Source organism: Pseudophryne corroboree, chromosome 8 (genome assembly GCF_028390025.1).
Source record: "Pseudophryne corroboree isolate aPseCor3 chromosome 8, aPseCor3.hap2, whole genome shotgun sequence".
Taxonomy (NCBI): Eukaryota; Metazoa; Chordata; class Amphibia; order Anura; family Myobatrachidae; genus Pseudophryne; species Pseudophryne corroboree.
Window position 1 is genome coordinate 159,807,122 of NC_086451.1, and position 18,652 is coordinate 159,825,773.

The 18,652-nt window shown below is 34.8% G+C and overlaps 7 non-coding genes across 7 annotated transcripts; all 7 read left to right on the top strand.

The window, feature by feature from the left end:
* The first annotated feature begins 500 nt into the window (after positions 1-500).
* Positions 501-574, top strand: TRNAS-ACU (transfer RNA serine (anticodon ACU)). Its single transcript has one exon. It is a non-coding gene; the product is annotated as a tRNA-Ser (tRNA).
* Positions 575-4,009: 3,435 nt separating this feature from the next.
* On the top strand, positions 4,010-4,083 carry TRNAS-ACU (transfer RNA serine (anticodon ACU)). Its single transcript has one exon. It is a non-coding gene; the product is annotated as a tRNA-Ser (tRNA).
* A 3,439-nt stretch (positions 4,084-7,522) lies between these two features.
* Positions 7,523-7,596, top strand: TRNAS-ACU (transfer RNA serine (anticodon ACU)). The gene has a single exon. It is a non-coding gene; the product is annotated as a tRNA-Ser (tRNA).
* A 2,261-nt stretch (positions 7,597-9,857) lies between these two features.
* On the top strand, positions 9,858-9,931 carry TRNAS-ACU (transfer RNA serine (anticodon ACU)). Its single transcript has one exon. It is a non-coding gene; the product is annotated as a tRNA-Ser (tRNA).
* A 3,434-nt stretch (positions 9,932-13,365) lies between these two features.
* Positions 13,366-13,439, top strand: TRNAS-ACU (transfer RNA serine (anticodon ACU)). Its single transcript has one exon. It is a non-coding gene; the product is annotated as a tRNA-Ser (tRNA).
* A 1,096-nt stretch (positions 13,440-14,535) lies between these two features.
* TRNAS-ACU (transfer RNA serine (anticodon ACU)) lies at positions 14,536-14,609 on the top strand. Its single transcript has one exon. It is a non-coding gene; the product is annotated as a tRNA-Ser (tRNA).
* Positions 14,610-18,043: 3,434 nt separating this feature from the next.
* TRNAS-ACU (transfer RNA serine (anticodon ACU)) lies at positions 18,044-18,117 on the top strand. Its single transcript has one exon. It is a non-coding gene; the product is annotated as a tRNA-Ser (tRNA).
* The last annotated feature ends 535 nt before the right edge of the window (positions 18,118-18,652 follow it).

Genomic DNA, 18,652 nt, shown 5'->3' on the forward strand with positions numbered 1-18,652 from the left:
AATATATCACTTGTACATTTTGTATTGCTCTTCTGGTGACAATGTAGTTTGTTTTTGTCAATTACCATTTTAATAATAGGGTAAAGAAAATTAAGTGGATTTTTGAAAGAAAACAATACTGTCAATATACTATTAAAACAAATTAAAATGGTAAAAGTTATTGTACTTTAAGTAAACATAAAATAGCTAACATATCAATCCCAGTTTTGGATTACTTTAATTAACAAAAAAAATGCATATAGCAGAGGATAGTTTCAATCTGCCTACCTCTGGGTAATGGGCCCAGCATGCTTCCATTGCAGTACTCTGCTGCACATGTAAGTGCAAGAGATCCTGAAGCACTCATCTCATCATGGGAAAGTACCAATGTGTTTCTTCGTTGGTTGAGTTAAGAAAATTCCTACAAAAACTCTCCAGATTATTGACTTTTTAAAGTTTTTCTAGGAAACGTTCTAGATGAATGCTTATTAGCCTTTGTCAGTATGTACTTTTTGCAAAGTGTCTCTGTGGCGCAATCGGTTAGTGTGTCTGGCTACTAACCAAAAGGTTGGTGGTTCAATCCCACCCAGGGACATAATTGACCTTGTGATCAGGTTTTGGTGATATTTAAGTAGACAAGTCAAAATTTCAAACCCCCTCTTATGGTGTAGGGAACCTGGCCTTCTCTGATGTAATCAGAGTTAGATTTGATTCAGTGGTTTTATAAAAAAACAGCTAGGAAGCACAATTTAGCAATGGGTTGCAGAGAAAAAAAATATGCTGGCAGAAAAATCCAATTGAGTGATTAAACAGCTCTTCATTTTCTGCCTTTATTTTTATGCTAACAAATTTGTTCTCTAAAAAGTATCCACAAAGCCAAGTCTCTGATTAACACCTTTGTAGGGATGGTTTTTCACCTATAACTAAATTAAACTTGCTTCATTGGAAAGGCAGCAAGATGCATCCTCATTTCAATGTCTACTGAAATAATACAGGTTGACACCAGGAAACATTAACACCACTGCATCCTTGCTGCTTTCTCATGTAGAAGTCTGTTTAATGTGAAAACAAGGTGATATCTAATTAGCACACAGGTAAGGAATTAAGAAAATCTTTATTTAAGGGTGAAGATGTTTCTCACAAAATCGTTGCCCCAATGCATCATTGAAATTCAAGCTGGAAAGATGATTTTAATATATCACTTGTACATTTTGTATTGCTCTTCTGGTGACAATGTAGTTTGTTTTTGTCAATTACCCTTTTAATAATAGGGTAAAGAAAATTAAGTGGATTTTTTAAAGAAAACTATACTGTCAATATACTATTAAAACAAATTAAAATGGTAAAAGTTATTGTACTTTAAGTAAAAATAAAAGAGCAAAAATATCAATCCCAGTTTTGATTACTAAAATTAACAAAAAAAATGCATATAGCAAAGGATAGTTTCAATCTGCCTACCTCTGGGTTATGGGCCCAGCATGCTTCCATTGCAGTACTCTGCTGCACATGTAAGTGCAAGAGATCCTGAAGCACTCACTCATCATGGGAAAGTACCAATGTGTTTCTTCTTTGGTTGATGGAAGAAACATCTTACAAAAACTCTCCAGATTATTGACTTTTTAAAGTTTTTCTAGGAAACGTTCTAGATGTATGCTTATTAGCCTTTGTCAGTACGTACTTTTTACAAAGTGTCTCTGTGGCGCAATCGGTTAGTGTGTCTGGTTACTAACCAAAAAGTTGGTGGTTCAATCCCACCCAGGGACGTAATTGACCTTGTTATCAGATTTTGGTGATCTTTAAGTAGACAAGTCAAAATTTCAAACCCCCTGTTATGGTGTAGGGTACCTGGCCTTCTCTGATGTAATCAGAGTTAGATTTGATTCAGTGATTTTATAAAAACAGATAGGAAGCACAATTTAGCAGTGGGTTGCAGAGAAAAAGAAATATGCTGGGGAAAAAAATCCAATTGAGTGATTAAACAGCTCTTCATTTTCTGGCTTTATTTTTATGCTAACAAATTTGTTCTCTGAAAAGTGTCCACAAAGCCAAGTCTCTGATTAACACCTTTGTAGGGATGGTTTTTCACCTATTACTAAATTAAACTTGCTTCATTGGAAAGGCAGCAAGATGCATCCTCATTTCAATTTCTACTGAAATAATACAGGTTGACACCAGGAAACATTAACGCCACTGCATCCTTGCTGCTTTCTCATGTGGAAGTCTGTTTAATGTGAAAACAAGGTGATATCTAATTAGCACACAGGTAAGGAATTAAGAAAATCTTTATTTAAGGGTGAAGATGTTTCTCACAAAATCGTTGCCCCAATGCATCATTGAAATTCAAGCTGGAAAGATGATTTTAATATATCACTTGTACATTTTGTATTGCTCTTCTGGTGACAATGTAGTTTGTTTTTGTCAATTACCCTTTTAATAATAGGGTAAAGAAAATTAAGTTGATTTTTTAAAGAAAACTATACTGTCAATATACTATTCAAACAAATTAAAATGGTAAAAGTTATTGTACTTCAAGTAAAAATAAAAGAGCAAAAATATCAATCCCAGTTTTGATTACTTAAATTAACAAAAAAAATGCATATAGCAAAGGATAGTTTCAATCTGCCTACCTCTGGGTTATGGGCCCAGCATGCTTCCATTGCAGTACTCTGCTGCACATGTAAGTGCAAGAGATCCTGAAGCACTCACTCATCATGGGAAAGTACCAATGTGTTTCTTCGTTGGTTGATGGAAGAAACATTTTACAAAAATTCTCCATATTATTGACTTTTTAAAGTTTTTCAAGGAAACGTTCTAGATGTATGCTTATTAGCCTTTGTCAGGATGTACTTTTTGCGAAGTGTCTCTGTGGCGCAATCGGTTAGTGTGTCCGGCTACTAACCAAAAGGTTGGTGTTTCAATCCCACCCAGGGACGTAATTGACCTTGTTATCAAATTTTGGTGATCTTTAAGTAGACAAGTCAAAATTTCAAACCCCCTGTTATGGTGTAGGGTACCTGGCCTTTTCTGATGTAATCAGAGTTAGATTTGATTCAGTGATTTAATAAAAACAGCTAGGAAGCACAATTTAGCAGTGGGTTGCAGAGAAAAAGAAATATGCTGGCAAAAAAAATCCAATTGAGTGATTAAACAGCTCTTCATTTTCTGGCTTTATTTTTATGCTAACAAATTTGTTCTCTGAAAAGTGTCCACAAAGCCAAGTCTCTGATTAACACCTTTGTAGGGATGGTTTTTCACCTATTACTAAATTAAACTTGCTTCATTGGAAAGGCAGCAAGATGCATCTTCATTTCAATGTCTACTGAAATAATACAGGTTGACACCAGGAAACATTACCGCCACTGCATCCTTGCTGCTTTCTCATGTAGAAGTCTGTTTAATGTGAAAACAAGGTGATATCTAATTAGCACACAGGTAAGGAATTAAGAAAATCTTTATTTAAGGGTGAAGATGTTTCTCACAAAATCGTTGACCCAATGCATTATTGAAATTCAAGCTGGAAAGATGATTTTAATATATCACTTGTACATTTTGTATTGCTCTTCTGGTGACAATGTAGTTTGTTTTTGTCAATTACCATTTTAATAATAGGGTAAAGAAAATTAAGTGGATTTTTGAAAGAAAACAATACTGTCAATATACTATTAAAACAAATTAAAATGGTAAAAGTTATTGTACTTTAAGTAAAAATAAAAGAGCCAAAATATCAATCCCAGTTTTGGATTACTTTAATTAACAAAAAAAAATGCATATAGCAGAGGATAGTTTCAATCTGCTTACCTCTGGGTTATGTGCCCAGCATGCTTCCATTGCTGTACTCTGCTGCACATGTAAGTGCAGTAGATCCTGAAGCACTCACTCATCATGGGAAAGTACCAATGTGTTTCTTCGTTGGTTGATGGAAGAAACATCTTACAAAAACTCTCCAGATTATTGACTTTTTAAAGTTTTTCTAGGAAACGTTCTAGATGAATGCTTATTAGCCTTTGTCAGTATGTACTTTTTGCAAAGTGTCTCTGTGGCGCAATCGGTTAGTGTGTCTGGCTACTAACCAAAAGGTTGGTGGTTCAATCCCACCCAGGGACATAATTGACCTTGTGATCAGGTTTTGGTGATATTTAAGTAGACAAGTCAAAATTTCAAACCCCCTCTTATGGTGTAGGGTACCTGGCCTTCTCTGATGTAATCAGAGTTAGATTTGATTCAGTGATTTTATAAAAAACAGCTAGGAAGCACAATTTAGCAATGGGTTGCAGAGAAAAAAAATATGCTGGCAGAAAAATCCAATTGAGTGATTAAACAGCTCTTCATTTTCTGCCTTTATTTTTATGCTAACAAATTTGTTCTCTAAAAAGTATCCACAAAGCCAAGTCTCTGATTAACACCTTTGTAGGGATGGTTTTTCACCTATAACTAAATTAAACTTGCTTCATTGGAAAGGCAGCAAGATGCATCCTCATTTCAATGTCTACTGAAATAATACAGGTTGACACCAGGAAACATTAACACCACTGCATCCTTGCTGCTTTCTCATGTAGAAGTCTGTTTAATGTGAAAACAAGGTGATATCTAATTAGCACACAGGTAAGGAATTAAGAAAATCTTTATTTAAGGGTGAAGATGTTTCTCACAAAATCGTTGCCCCAATGCATCATTGAAATTCAAGCTGGAAAGATGATTTTAATATATCACTTGTACATTTTGTATTGCTCTTCTGGTGACAATGTAGTTTGTTTTTGTCAATTACCCTTTTAATAATAGGGTAAAGAAAATTAAGTGGATTTTTGAAAGAAAACTATACTGTCAATATACTATTAAAACAAATTAAAATGGTAAAAGTTATTGTACTTTAAGTAAACATAAAATAGCTAACATATCAATCCCAGTTTTGGATTACTTTAATTAACAAAAAAAATGCATATAGCAGAGGATAGTTTCAATCTGCCTACCTCTGGGTAATGGGCCCAGCATGCTTCCATTGCAGTACTCTGCTGCACATGTAAGTGCAAGAGATCCTGAAGCACTCACTCATCATGGGAAAGTACCAATTTGTTTCTTCGTTGGTTGATTTAAGAAAATTCTTACAAAAACTCTCCAGATTATTGACTTTTTAAAGTTTTTCTAGGAAATGTTCTAGATGAATGCTTATTAGCCTTTGTCAGTATGTACTTTTTGCAAAGTGTCACTGTGGCGCAATCGGTTAGTGTGTCCGGCTACTAACCAAAAGGTTGGTGGTTCAATCCCACCCAGGGACATAATTGACCTTGTGATCAGGTTTTGGTGATATTTAAGTAGACAAGTCAAAATTGCAAACCCCCTCTTATGGTGTAGGGTACCTGGCCTTCTCTGATGTAATCAGAGTTAGATTTGATTCAGTGATTTTATAAAAAACAGCTAGGAAGCACAATTTAGCAATGGGTTGCAGAGAAAAAAAATATGCTGGCAGAAAAATCCAATTGAGTGATTAAACAGCTCTTCATTTTCTGCCTTTATTTTTATGCTAACAAATTTGTTCTCTAAAAAGTGTCCACAAAGCCAAGTCTCTGATTAACACCTTTGTAGGGATGGTTTTTCACCTATAACTAAATTAAACTTGCTTCATTGGAAAGGCAGCAAGATGCATCCTCATTTCAATGTCTACTGAAATAATACAGGTTGACACCAGGAAACATTAACGCCACTGCATCCTTGCTGCTTTCTCATGTAGAAGTCTGTTTAATGTGAAAACAAGGTGATATCTAATTAGCACACTGGTAAGGAATTAAGAAAATCTTTATTTAAGGGTGAAGATGTTTCTCACAAAATCGTTGCCCCAATGCATCATTGAAATTCAAGCTGGAAAGATGATTTTAATATATCACTTGTACATTTTGTATTGCTCTTCTGGTGACAATGTAGTTTGTTTTTGTCAATTACCCTTTTAATAATAGGGTAAAGAAAATTAAGTGGATTTTGTAAAGAAAACTATACTGTCAATATACTATTAAAACAAATTAAAATGGTAAAAGTTATTGTACTTTAAGTAAAAATAAAAGAGCAAAAATATCAATCCCAGTCTTGATTACTTAAATTAACAAAAAAAAAAAAAATGCATATAGCAAAGGATAGTTTCAATCTGCCTACCTCTGGGTTATGGGCCCAGCATGCTTCCATTGCAGTACTCTGCTGCACATGTAAGTGCAAGAGATCCTGAAGCACTCACTCATCATGGGAAAGTACCAATGTGTTTCTTCGTTGGTTGATGGAAGAAACATCTTACAAAAACTCTCCAGATTATTGACTTTTTAAAGCTTTTCTAGGAAACGTTCTAGATGTATGCTTATTAGCCTTTGTCAGTATATACCTTTCGCAAAGTGTCTCTGTGGCGCAATCGGTTAGTGTGTCCAGCTACTAACCAAAAGGTTGGTGGTTCAATCCCACCCAGGGACGTAATTGAACTTGTTATCAGATTTTGGTGATCTTTAAGTAGACAAGTCAAAATTTCAAACCCCCTCTTATGGTGTAGGGTACCTGGCCTTCTCTGATGTAATCAGAGTTAGATTTGATTCAGTGATTTTATAAAAACAGCTAGGAAGCACAATTTAGCAGTGGGTTGCAGAGAAAAAGAAATATGCTGGCAAAAAAATCCAATTGAGTGATTAAACAGCTCTTCATTTTCTGGCTTTATTTTTATGCTAACAAATTTGTTCTCTGAAAAGTGTCCACAAAGCCAAGTCTCTGATTAACACCTTTGTAGGGATGGTTTTTCACCTATTACTAAATTAAACTTGCTTCATTGGAAAGGCAGTAAGATGCATCCTCATTTCAATGTCTACTGAAATAATACAGGTTGACACCAGGAAACATTAACGCCAATGCATCCTTGCTGCTTTCTCATGTGGAAGTCTGTTTAATGTGAAAACAAGGTGATATCTAATTAGCACACAGGTAAGGAATTAAGAAAATCTTTATTTAAGGGTGAAGATGTTTCTCACAAAATCGTTGCCCCAATGCATCATTGGAATTCAAGCTGGAAAGATGATTTTAATATATCACTTGTACATTTTGTATTGCTCTTCTGGTGACAATGTAGTTTGTTTTTGTCAATTACCATTTTAATAATAGGGTAAAGAAAATTAAGTGGATTTTTGAAAGAAAACAATACTGTCAATATACTATTAAAACAAATTAAAATGGTAAAAGTTATTGTACTTTAAGTAAACATAAAATAGCTAACATATCAATCCCAGTTTTGGATTACTTTAATTAACAAAAAAAATGCATATAGCAGAGGATAGTTTCAATCTGCCTACCTCTGGGTAATGGGCCCAGCATGCTTCCATTGCAGTACTCTGCTGCACATGTAAGTGCAAGAGATCCTGAAGCACTCATCTCATCATGGGAAAGTACCAATGTGTTTCTTCGTTGGTTGAGTTAAGAAAATTCCTACAAAAACTCTCCAGATTATTGACTTTTTAAAGTTTTTCTAGGAAACGTTCTAGATAAATGCTTATTAGCCTTTGTCAGTATGTACTTTTTGCAAAGTGTCTCTGTGGCGCAATCGGTTAGTGTGTCTGGCTACTAACCAAAAGGTTGGTGGTTCAATCCCACCCAGGGACATAATTGACCTTGTGATCAGGTTTTGGTGATATTTAAGTAGACAAGTCAAAATTTCAAACCCCCTCTTATGGTGTAGGGTACCTGGCCTTCTCTGATGTAATCAGAGTTAGATTTGATTCAGTGATTTTATAAAAAACAGCTAGGAAGCACAATTTAGCAATGGGTTGCAGAGAAAAAAAATATGCTGGCAGAAAAATCCAATTGAGTGATTAAACAGCTCTTCATTTTCTGCCTTTATTTTTATGCTAACAAATTTGTTCTCTAAAAAGTATCCACAAAGCCAAGTCTCTGATTAACACCTTTGTAGGGATGGTTTTTCACCTATAACTAAATTAAACTTGCTTCATTGGAAAGGCAGCAAGATGCATCCTCATTTCAATGTCTACTGAAATAATACAGGTTGACACCAGGAAACATTAACACCACTGCATCCTTGCTGCTTTCTCATGTAGAAGTCTGTTTAATGTGAAAACAAGGTGATATCTAATTAGCACACAGGTAAGGAATTAAGAAAATCTTTATTTAAGGGTGAAGATGTTTCTCACAAAATCGTTGCCCCAATGCATCATTGAAATTCAAGCTGGAAAGATGATTTTAATATATCACTTGTACATTTTGTATTGCTCTTCTGGTGACAATGTAGTTTGTTTTTGTCAATTACCCTTTTAATAATAGGGTAAAGAAAATTAAGTGGATTTTTTAAAGAAAACTATACTGTCAATATACTATTAAAACAAATTAAAATGGTAAAAGTTATTGTACTTTAAGTAAAAATAAAAGAGCAAAAATATCAATCCCAGTTTTGATTACTAAAATTAACAAAAAAAATGCATATAGCAAAGGATAGTTTCAATCTGCCTACCTCTGGGTTATGGGCCCAGCATGCTTCCATTGCAGTACTCTGCTGCACATGTAAGTGCAAGAGATCCTGAAGCACTCACTCATCATGGGAAAGTACCAATGTGTTTCTTCTTTGGTTGATGGAAGAAACATCTTACAAAAACTCTCCAGATTATTGACTTTTTAAAGTTTTTCTAGGAAACGTTCTAGATGTATGCTTATTAGCCTTTGTCAGTATGTACTTTTGCAAAGTGTCTCTGTGGCGCAATCAGTTAGTGTGTATGGCTATTAACCAAAAGGTTGGTGGTTCAATCCCACCCAGGGACGTAATTGACCTTGTTATCAGATTTTGGTGATCTTTAAGTAGACAAGTCAAAATTTCAAACCCCCTCTTATGGTGTAGGGTACCTGGCCTTCTCTGATGTAATCAGAGTTAGATTTGATTCAGTGATTTTATAAAAACAGCTAGGAAGCACAATTTAGCAGTGGGTTGCAGAGAAAAAGAAATATGCTGGCAAAAAAATCCAATTGAGTGATTAAACAGCTCTTCATTTTCTGGCTTTATTTTTATGCTAACAAATTTGTTCTCTGAAAAGTGTCCACAAAGCCAAGTCTCTGATTAACACCTTTGTAAGGATGGTTTTTCACCTATTACTAAATTAAACTTGCTTCATTGGAAAGGCAGTAAGATGCATCCTCATTTCAATGTCTACTGAAATAATACAGGTTGACACCAGGAAACATTAACGCCACTGCATCCTTGCTGCTTTCTCATGTAGAAGTCTGTTTAATGTGAAAACAAGGTGATATCTAATTAGCACACAGGTAAGGAATTAAGAAAATCTTTATTTAAGGGTGAAGATGTTTCTCACAAAATCGTTGCCCCAATGCATCATTGAAATTCAAGCTGGAAAGATGATTTTAATATATCACTTGTACATTTTGTATTGCTCTTCTGGTGACAATGTAGTTTGTTTTTGTTAATTACCCTTTTAATAATAGGGTAAAGAAAATTAAGTGGATTTTTTAAAGAAAACTATACTGTCAATATACTATTAAAACAAATTAAAATGGTAAAAGTTATTGTACTTTAAGTAAAAATAAAAGAGCAAAAATATCAATCCCAGTTTTGATTACTTAAATTAACAAAAAAAATGCATATAGCAAAGGATAGTTTCAATCTGCCTACCTCTGGGTTATGGGCCCAGCATGCTTCCATTGCAGTACTCTGCTGCACATGTAAGTGCAAGAGATCCTGAAGCACTCACTCATCATAGGAAAGTACCAATGTGTTTCTTCGTTGGTTGATGGAAGAAACATCTTACAAAAACTCTCCAGATTATTGACTTTTTAAAGTTTTTCTAGGAAACGTTCTAGATGTATGCTTATTAGCCTTTGTCAGTACGTACTTTTTACAAAGTGTCTCTGTGGCGCAATCGGTTAGTGTGTCTGGTTACTAACCAAAAGGTTGGTGGTTCAATCCCACCCAGGGACGTAATTGACCTTGTTATCAGATTTTGGTGATCTTTAAGTAGACAAGTCAAAATTTCAAACCCCCTGTTATGGTGTAGGGTACCTGGCCTTCTCTGATGTAATCAGAGTTAGATTTGATTCAGTGATTTTATAAAAACAGATAGGAAGCACAATTTAGCAGTGGGTTGCAGAGAAAAAGAAATATGCTGGGGAAAAAAATCCAATTGAGTGATTAAACAGCTCTTCATTTTCTGGCTTTATTTTTATGCTAACAAATTTGTTCTCTGAAAAGTGTCCACAAAGCCAAGTCTCTGATTAACACCTTTGTAGGGATGGTTTTTCACCTATTACTAAATTAAACTTGCTTCATTGGAAAGGCAGCAAGATGCATCCTCATTTCAATGTCTACTGAAATAATACAGGTTGACACCAGGAAACATTAACGCCACTGCATCCTTGCTGCTTTCTCATGTAGAAGTCTGTTTAATGTGAAAACAAGGTGATATCTAATTAGCACACAGGTAAGGAATTAAGAAAATCTTTATGTAAGGGTGAAGATGTTTCTCACAAAATCGTTGCCCCAATGCATCATTGAAATTCAAGCTGGAAAGATGATTTTAATATATCACTTGTACATTTTGTATTGCTCTTCTGGTGACAATGTAGTTTGTTTTTGTCAATTACCCTTTTAATAATAGGGTAAAGAAAATTAAGTGGATTTTTTAAAGAAAACTATACTGTCAATATACTATTAAAACAAATTAAAATGGTAAAAGTTATTGTACTTTAAGTAAAAATAAAAGAGCAAAAATATCAATCCCAGTTTTGATTACTTAAATTAACAAAAAAAAATGCATATAGCAAAGGATAGTTTCAATCTGCCTACCTCTGGGTTATGGGCCCAGCATGCTTCCATTGCAGTACTCTGCTGCACATGTAAGTGCAAGAGATCCTGAAGCACTCACTCATCATGGGAAAGTACCAATGTGTTTCTTCGTTGGTTGATGGAAGAAACATCTTACAAAAACTCTCCAGATTATTGACTTTTTAAAGCTTTTCTAGGAAACGTTCTAGATGTATGCTTATTAGCCTTTGTCAGTATATACTTTTTGCAAAGTGTCTCTGTGGCGCAATCGGTTAGTGTGTCCAGCTACTAACCAAAAGGTTGGTGGTTCAATCCCACCCAGGGACGTAATTGAACTTGTTATCAGATTTTGGTGATCTTTAAGTAGACAAGTCAAAATTTCAAACCCCCTCTTATGGTGTAGGGTACCTGGCCTTCTCTGATGTAATCAGAGTTAGATTTGATTCAGTGATTTTATAAAAACAGCTAGGAAGCACAATTTAGCAGTGGGTTGCAGAGAAAAAGAAATATGCTGGCAAAAAAATCCAATTGAGTGATTAAACAGCTCTTCATTTTCTGGCTTTATTTTTATGCTAACAAATTTGTTCTCTGAAAAGTGTCCACAAAGCCAAGTCTCTGATTAACACCTTTGTAGGGATGGTTTTTCACCTATTACTAAATTAAACTTGCTTCATTGGAAAGGCAGCAAGATGCATCCTCATTTCAATTTCTACTGAAATAATACAGGTTGACACCAGGAAACATTAACGCCACTGCATCCTTGCTGCTTTCTCATGTGGAAGTCTGTTTAATGTGAAAACAAGGTGATATCTAATTAGCACACAGGTAAGGAATTAAGAAAATCTTTATTTAAGGGTGAAGATGTTTCTCACAAAATCGTTGCCCCAATGCATCATTGAAATTCAAGCTGGAAAGATGATTTTAATATATCACTTGTACATTTTGTATTGCTCTTCTGGTGACAATGTAGTTTGTTTTTGTCAATTACCCTTTTAATAATAGGGTAAAGAAAATTAAGTTGATTTTTTAAAGAAAACTATACTGTCAATATACTATTCAAACAAATTAAAATGGTAAAAGTTATTGTACTTCAAGTAAAAATAAAAGAGCAAAAATATCAATCCCAGTTTTGATTACTTAAATTAACAAAAAAAATGCATATAGCAAAGGATAGTTTCAATCTGCCTACCTCTGGGTTATGGGCCCAGCATGCTTCCATTGCAGTACTCTGCTGCACATGTAAGTGCAAGAGATCCTGAAGCACTCACTCATCATGGGAAAGTACCAATGTGTTTCTTCGTTGGTTGATGGAAGAAACATTTTACAAAAATTCTCCATATTATTGACTTTTTAAAGTTTTTCTAGGAAACGTTCTAGATGTATGCTTATTAGCCTTTGTCAGGATGTACTTTTTGCGAAGTGTCTCTGTGGCGCAATCGGTTAGTGTGTCCGGCTACTAACCAAAAGGTTGGTGTTTCAATCCCACCCAGGAACGTAATTGACCTTGTTATCAAATTTTGGTGATCTTTAAGTAGACAAGTCAAAATTTCAAACCCCCTGTTATGGTGTAGGGTACCTGGCCTTTTCTGATGTAATCAGAGTTAGATTTGATTCAGTGATTTAATAAAAACAGCTAGGAAGCATAATTTAGCAGTGGGTTGCAGAGAAAAAGAAATATGCTGGCAAAAAAAATCCAATTGAGTGATTAAACAGCTCTTCATTTTCTGGCTTTATTTTTATGCTAACAAATTTGTTCTCTGAAAAGTGTCCACAAAGCCAAGTCTCTGATTAACACCTTTGTAGGGATGGTTTTTCACCTATTACTAAATTAAACTTGCTTCATTGGAAAGGCAGCAAGATGCATCTTCATTTCAATGTCTACTGAAATAATACAGGTTGACACCAGGAAACATTACCGCCACTGCATCCTTGCTGCTTTCTCATGTAGAAGTCTGTTTAATGTGAAAACAAGGTGATATCTAATTAGCACACAGGTAAGGAATTAAGAAAATCTTTATTTAAGGGTGAAGATGTTTCTCACAAAATCGTTGCCCCAATGCATCATTGAAATTCAAGCTGGAAAGATGATTTTAATATATCACTTGTACATTTTGTATTGCTCTTCTGGTGACAATGTAGTTTTTTTTTTGTCAATTACCATTTTAATAATAGGGTAAAGAAAATTAAGTGGATTTTTGAAAGAAAACAATACTGTCAATATACTATTAAAACAAATTAAAATGGTAAAAGTTATTGTACTTTAAGTAAAAATAAAAGAGCAAAAATATCAATCCCAGTTTTGATTACTTAAATTAACAAAAAAAATGCATATAGCAAAGGATAGTTTCAATCTGCCTACCTCTGGGTTATGGGCCCAGCATGCTTCCATTGCAGTACTCTGCTGCACATGTAAGTGCAAGAGATCCTGAAGCACTCACTCATCATAGGAAAGTACCAATGTGTTTCTTCGTTGGTTGATGGAAGAAACATCTTACAAAAACTCTCCAGATTATTGACTTTTTAAAGTTTTTCTAGGAAACGTTCTAGATGTATGCTTATTAGCCTTTGTCAGTATGTACTTTTTGCGAAGTGTCTCTGTGGCGCAATCGGTTAGTGTGTCCGGCTACTAACCAAAAGGTTGGTGGTTCAATCCCACCCAGGGACGTAATTGACCTTGTTATCAGATTTTGGTGATCTTTAAGTAGACAAGTCAAAATTTCAAACCCCCTGTTATGGTGTAGGGTACCTGGCCTTTTCTGATGTAATCAGAGTTAGATTTGATTCAGTGATTTAATAAAAACAGCTAGGAAGCACAATTTAGCAGTGGGTTGCAGAGAAAAAGAAATATGCTGGCAAAAAAAATCCAATTGAGTGATTAAACAGCTCTTCATTTTCTGGCTTTATTTTTATGCTAACAAATTTGTTCTCTGAAAAGTGTCCACAAAGCCAAGTCTCTGATTAACACCTTTGTAGGGATGGTTTTTCACCTATTACTAAATTAAACTTGCTTCATTGGAAAGGCAGCAAGATGCATCTTCATTTCAATGTCTACTGAAATAATACAGGTTGACACCAGGAAACATTACCGCCACTGCATCCTTGCTGCTTTCTCATGTAGAAGTCTGTTTAATGTGAAAACAAGGTGATATCTAATTAGCACACAGGTAAGGAATTAAGAAAATCTTTATTTAAGGGTGAAGATGTTTCTCACAAAATCGTTGCCCCAATGCATCATTGAAATTCAAGCTGGAAAGATGATTTTAATATATCACTTGTACATTTTGTATTGCTCTTCTGGTGACAATGTAGTTTTTTTTTTGTCAATTACCATTTTAATAATAGGGTAAAGAAAATTAAGTGGATTTTTGAAAGAAAACAATACTGTCAATATACTATTAAAACAAATTAAAATGGTAAAAGTTATTGTACTTTAAGTAAAAATAAAAGAGCAAAAATATCAATCCCAGTTTTGATTACTTAAATTAACAAAAAAAATGCATATAGCAAAGGATAGTTTCAATCTGCCTACCTCTGGGTTATGGGCCCAGCATGCTTCCATTGCAGTACTCTGCTGCACATGTAAGTGCAAGAGATCCTGAAGCACTCACTCATCATAGGAAAGTACCAATGTGTTTCTTCGTTGGTTGATGGAAGAAACATCTTACAAAAACTCTCCAGATTATTGACTTTTTAAAGTTTTTCTAGGAAACGTTCTAGATGTATGCTTATTAGCCTTTGTCAGTATGTACTTTTTGCGAAGTGTCTCTGTGGCGCAATCGGTTAGTGTGTCCGGCTACTAACCAAAAGGTTGGTGGTTCAATCCCACCCAGGGACGTAATTGACCTTGTTATCAGATTTTGGTGATCTTTAAGTAGACAAGTCAAAATTTCAAACCCCCTGTTATGGTGTAGGGTACCTGGCCTTTTCTGATGTAATCAGAGTTAGATTTGATTCAGTGATTTAATAAAAACAGCTAGGAAGCACAATTTAGCAGTGGGTTGCAGAGAAAAAGAAATATGCTGGCAAAAAAAATCCAATTGAGTGATTAAACAGCTCTTCATTTTCTGGCTTTATTTTTATGCTAACAAATTTGTTCTCTGAAAAGTGTCCACAAAGCCAAGTCTCTGATTAACACCTTTGTAGGGATGGTTTTTCACCTATTACTAAATTAAACTTGCTTCATTGGAAAGGCAGCAAGATGCATCTTCATTTCAATGTCTACTGAAATAATACAGGTTGACACCAGGAAACATTACCGCCACTGCATCCTTGCTGCTTTCTCATGTAGAAGTCTGTTTAATGTGAAAACAAGGTGATATCTAATTAGCACACAGGTAAGGAATTAAGAAAATCTTTATTTAAGGGTGAAGATGTTTCTCACAAAATCGTTGCCCCAATGCATCATTGAAATTCAAGCTGGAAAGATGATTTTAATATATCACTTGTACATTTTGTATTGCTCTTCTGGTGACAATGTAGTTTGTTTTTGTCAATTACCCTTTTAATAATAGGGTAAAGAAAATTAAGTGGATTTTTTAAAGAAAACTATACTGTCAATATACTATTAAAACAAATTAAAATGGTAAAAGTTATTGTACTTTAAGTAAAAATAAAAGAGCAAAAATATCAATCCCAGTTTTGATTACTTAAATTAACAAAAAAAAATGCATATAGCAAAGGATAGTTTCAATCTGCCTACCTCTGGGTTATGGGCCCAGCATGCTTCCATTGCAGTACTCTGCTGCACATGTAAGTGCAAGAGATCCTGAAGCACTCACTCATCATGGGAAAGTACCAATGTGTTTCTTCGTTGGTTGATGGAAGAAACATCTTACAAAAACTCTCCAGATTATTGACTTTTTAAAGCTTTTCTAGGAAACGTTCTAGATGTATGCTTATTAGCCTTTGTCAGTATATACTTTTTGCAAAGTGTCTCTGTGGCGCAATCGGTTAGTGTGTCCAGCTACTAACCAAAAGGTTGGTGGTTCAATCCCACCCAGGGACGTAATTGAACTTGTTATCAGATTTTGGTGATCTTTAAGTAGACAAGTCAAAATTTCAAACCCCCTCTTATGGTGTAGGGTACCTGGCCTTCTCTGATGTAATCAGAGTTAGATTTGATTCAGTGATTTTATAAAAACAGCTAGGAAGCACAATTTAGCAGTGGGTTGCAGAGAAAAAGAAATATGCTGGCAAAAAAATCCAATTGAGTGATTAAACAGCTCTTCATTTTCTGGCTTTATTTTTATGCTAACAAATTTGTTCTCTGAAAAGTGTCCACAAAGCCAAGTCTCTGATTAACACCTTTGTAGGGATGGTTTTTCACCTATTACTAAATTAAACTTGCTTCATTGGAAAGGCAGCAAGATGCATCCTCATTTCAATTTCTACTGAAATAATACAGGTTGACACCAGGAAACATTAACGCCACTGCATCCTTGCTGCTTTCTCATGTGGAAGTCTGTTTAATGTGAAAACAAGGTGATATCTAATTAGCACACAGGTAAGGAATTAAGAAAATCTTTATTTAAGGGTGAAGATGTTTCTCACAAAATCGTTGCCCCAATGCATCATTGAAATTCAAGCTGGAAAGATGATTTTAATATATCACTTGTACATTTTGTATTGCTCTTCTGGTGACAATGTAGTTTGTTTTTGTCAATTACCCTTTTAATAATAGGGTAAAGAAAATTAAGTTGATTTTTTAAAGAAAACTATACTGTCAATATACTATTCAAACAAATTAAAATGGTAAAAGTTATTGTACTTCAAGTAAAAATAAAAGAGCAAAAATATCAATCCCAGTTTTGATTACTTAAATTAACAAAAAAAATGCATATAGCAAAGGATAGTTTCAATCTGCCTACCTCTGGGTTATGGGCCCAGCATGCTTCCATTGCAGTACTCTGCTGCACATGTAAGTGCAAGAGATCCTGAAGCACTCACTCATCATGGGAAAGTACCAATGTGTTTCTTCGTTGGTTGATGGAAGAAACATTTTACAAAAATTCTCCATATTATTGACTTTTTAAAGTTTTTCTAGGAAACGTTCTAGATGTATGCTTATTAGCCTTTGTCAGGATGTACTTTTTGCGAAGTGTCTCTGTGGCGCAATCGGTTAGTGTGTCCGGCTACTAACCAAAAGGTTGGTGTTTCAATCCCACCCAGGGACGTAATTGACCTTGTTATCAAATTTTGGTGATCTTTAAGTAGACAAGTCAAAATTTCAAACCCCCTGTTATGGTGTAGGGTACCTGGCCTTTTCTGATGTAATCAGAGTTAGATTTGATTCAGTGATTTAATAAAAACAGCTAGGAAGCATAATTTAGCAGTGGGTTGCAGAGAAAAAGAAATATGCTGGCAAAAAAAATCCAATTGAGTGATTAAACAGCTCTTCATTTTCTGGCTTTATTTTTATGCTAACAAATTTGTTCTCTGAAAAGTGTCCACAAAGCCAAGTCTCTGATTAACACCTTTGTAGGGATGGTTTTTCACCTATTACTAAATTAAACTTGCTTCATTGGAAAGGCAGCAAGATGCATCTTCATTTCAATGTCTACTGAAATAATACAGGTTGACACCAGGAAACATTACCGCCACTGCATCCTTGCTGCTTTCTCATGTAGAAGTCTGTTTAATGTGAAAACAAGGTGATATCTAATTAGCACACAGGTAAGGAATTAAGAAAATCTTTATTTAAGGGTGAAGATGTTTCTCACAAAATCGTTGCCCCAATGCATCATTGAAATTCAAGCTGGAAAGATGATTTTAATATATCACTTGTACATTTTGTATTGCTCTTCTGGTGACAATGTAGTTTTTTTTTTGTCAATTACCATTTTAATAATAGGGTAAAGAAAATTAAGTGGATTTTTGAAAGAAAACAATACTGTCAATATACTATTAAAACAAATTAAAATGGTAAAAGTTATTGTACTTTAAGTAAAAATAAAAGAGCAAAAATATCAATCCCAGTTTTGATTACTTAAATTAACAAAAAAAATGCATATAGCAAAGGATAGTTTCAATCTGCCTACCTCTGGGTTATGGGCCCAGCATGCTTCCATTGCAGTACTCTGCTGCACATGTAAGTGCAAGAGATCCTGAAGCACTCACTCATCATAGGAAAGTACCAATGTGTTTCTTCGTTGGTTGATGGAAGAAACATCTTACAAAAACTCTCCAGATTATTGACTTTTTAAAGTTTTTCTAGGAAACGTTCTAGATGTATGCTTATTAGCCTTTGTCAGTATGTACTTTTTGCGAAGTGTCTCTGTGGCGCAATCGGTTAGTGTGTCCGGCTACTAACCAAAAGGTTGGTGGTTCAATCCCACCCAGGGACGTAATTGACCTTGTTATCAGATTTTGGTGATCTTTAAGTAGACAAGTCAAAATTTCAAACCCCCTGTTATGGTGTAGGGTACCTGGCCTTTTCTGATGTAATCAGAGTTAGATTTGATTCAGTGATTTAATAAAAACAGCTAGGAAGCACAATTTAGCAGTGGGTTGCAGAGAAAAAGAAATATGCTGGCAAAAAAAATCCAATTGAGTGATTAAACAGCTCTTCATTTTCTGGCTTTATTTTTATGCTAACAAATTTGTTCTCTGAAAAGTGTCCACAAAGCCAAGTCTCTGATTAACACCTTTGTAGGGATGGTTTTTCACCTATTACTAAATTAAACTTGCTTCATTGGAAAGGCAGCAAGATGCATCTTCATTTCAATGTCTACTGAAATAATACAGGTTGACACCAGGAAACATTACCGCCACTGCATCCTTGCTGCTTTCTCATGTAGAAGTCTGTTTAATGTGAAAACAAGGTGATATCTAATTAGCACACAGGTAAGGAATTAAGAAAATCTTTATTTAAGGGTGAAG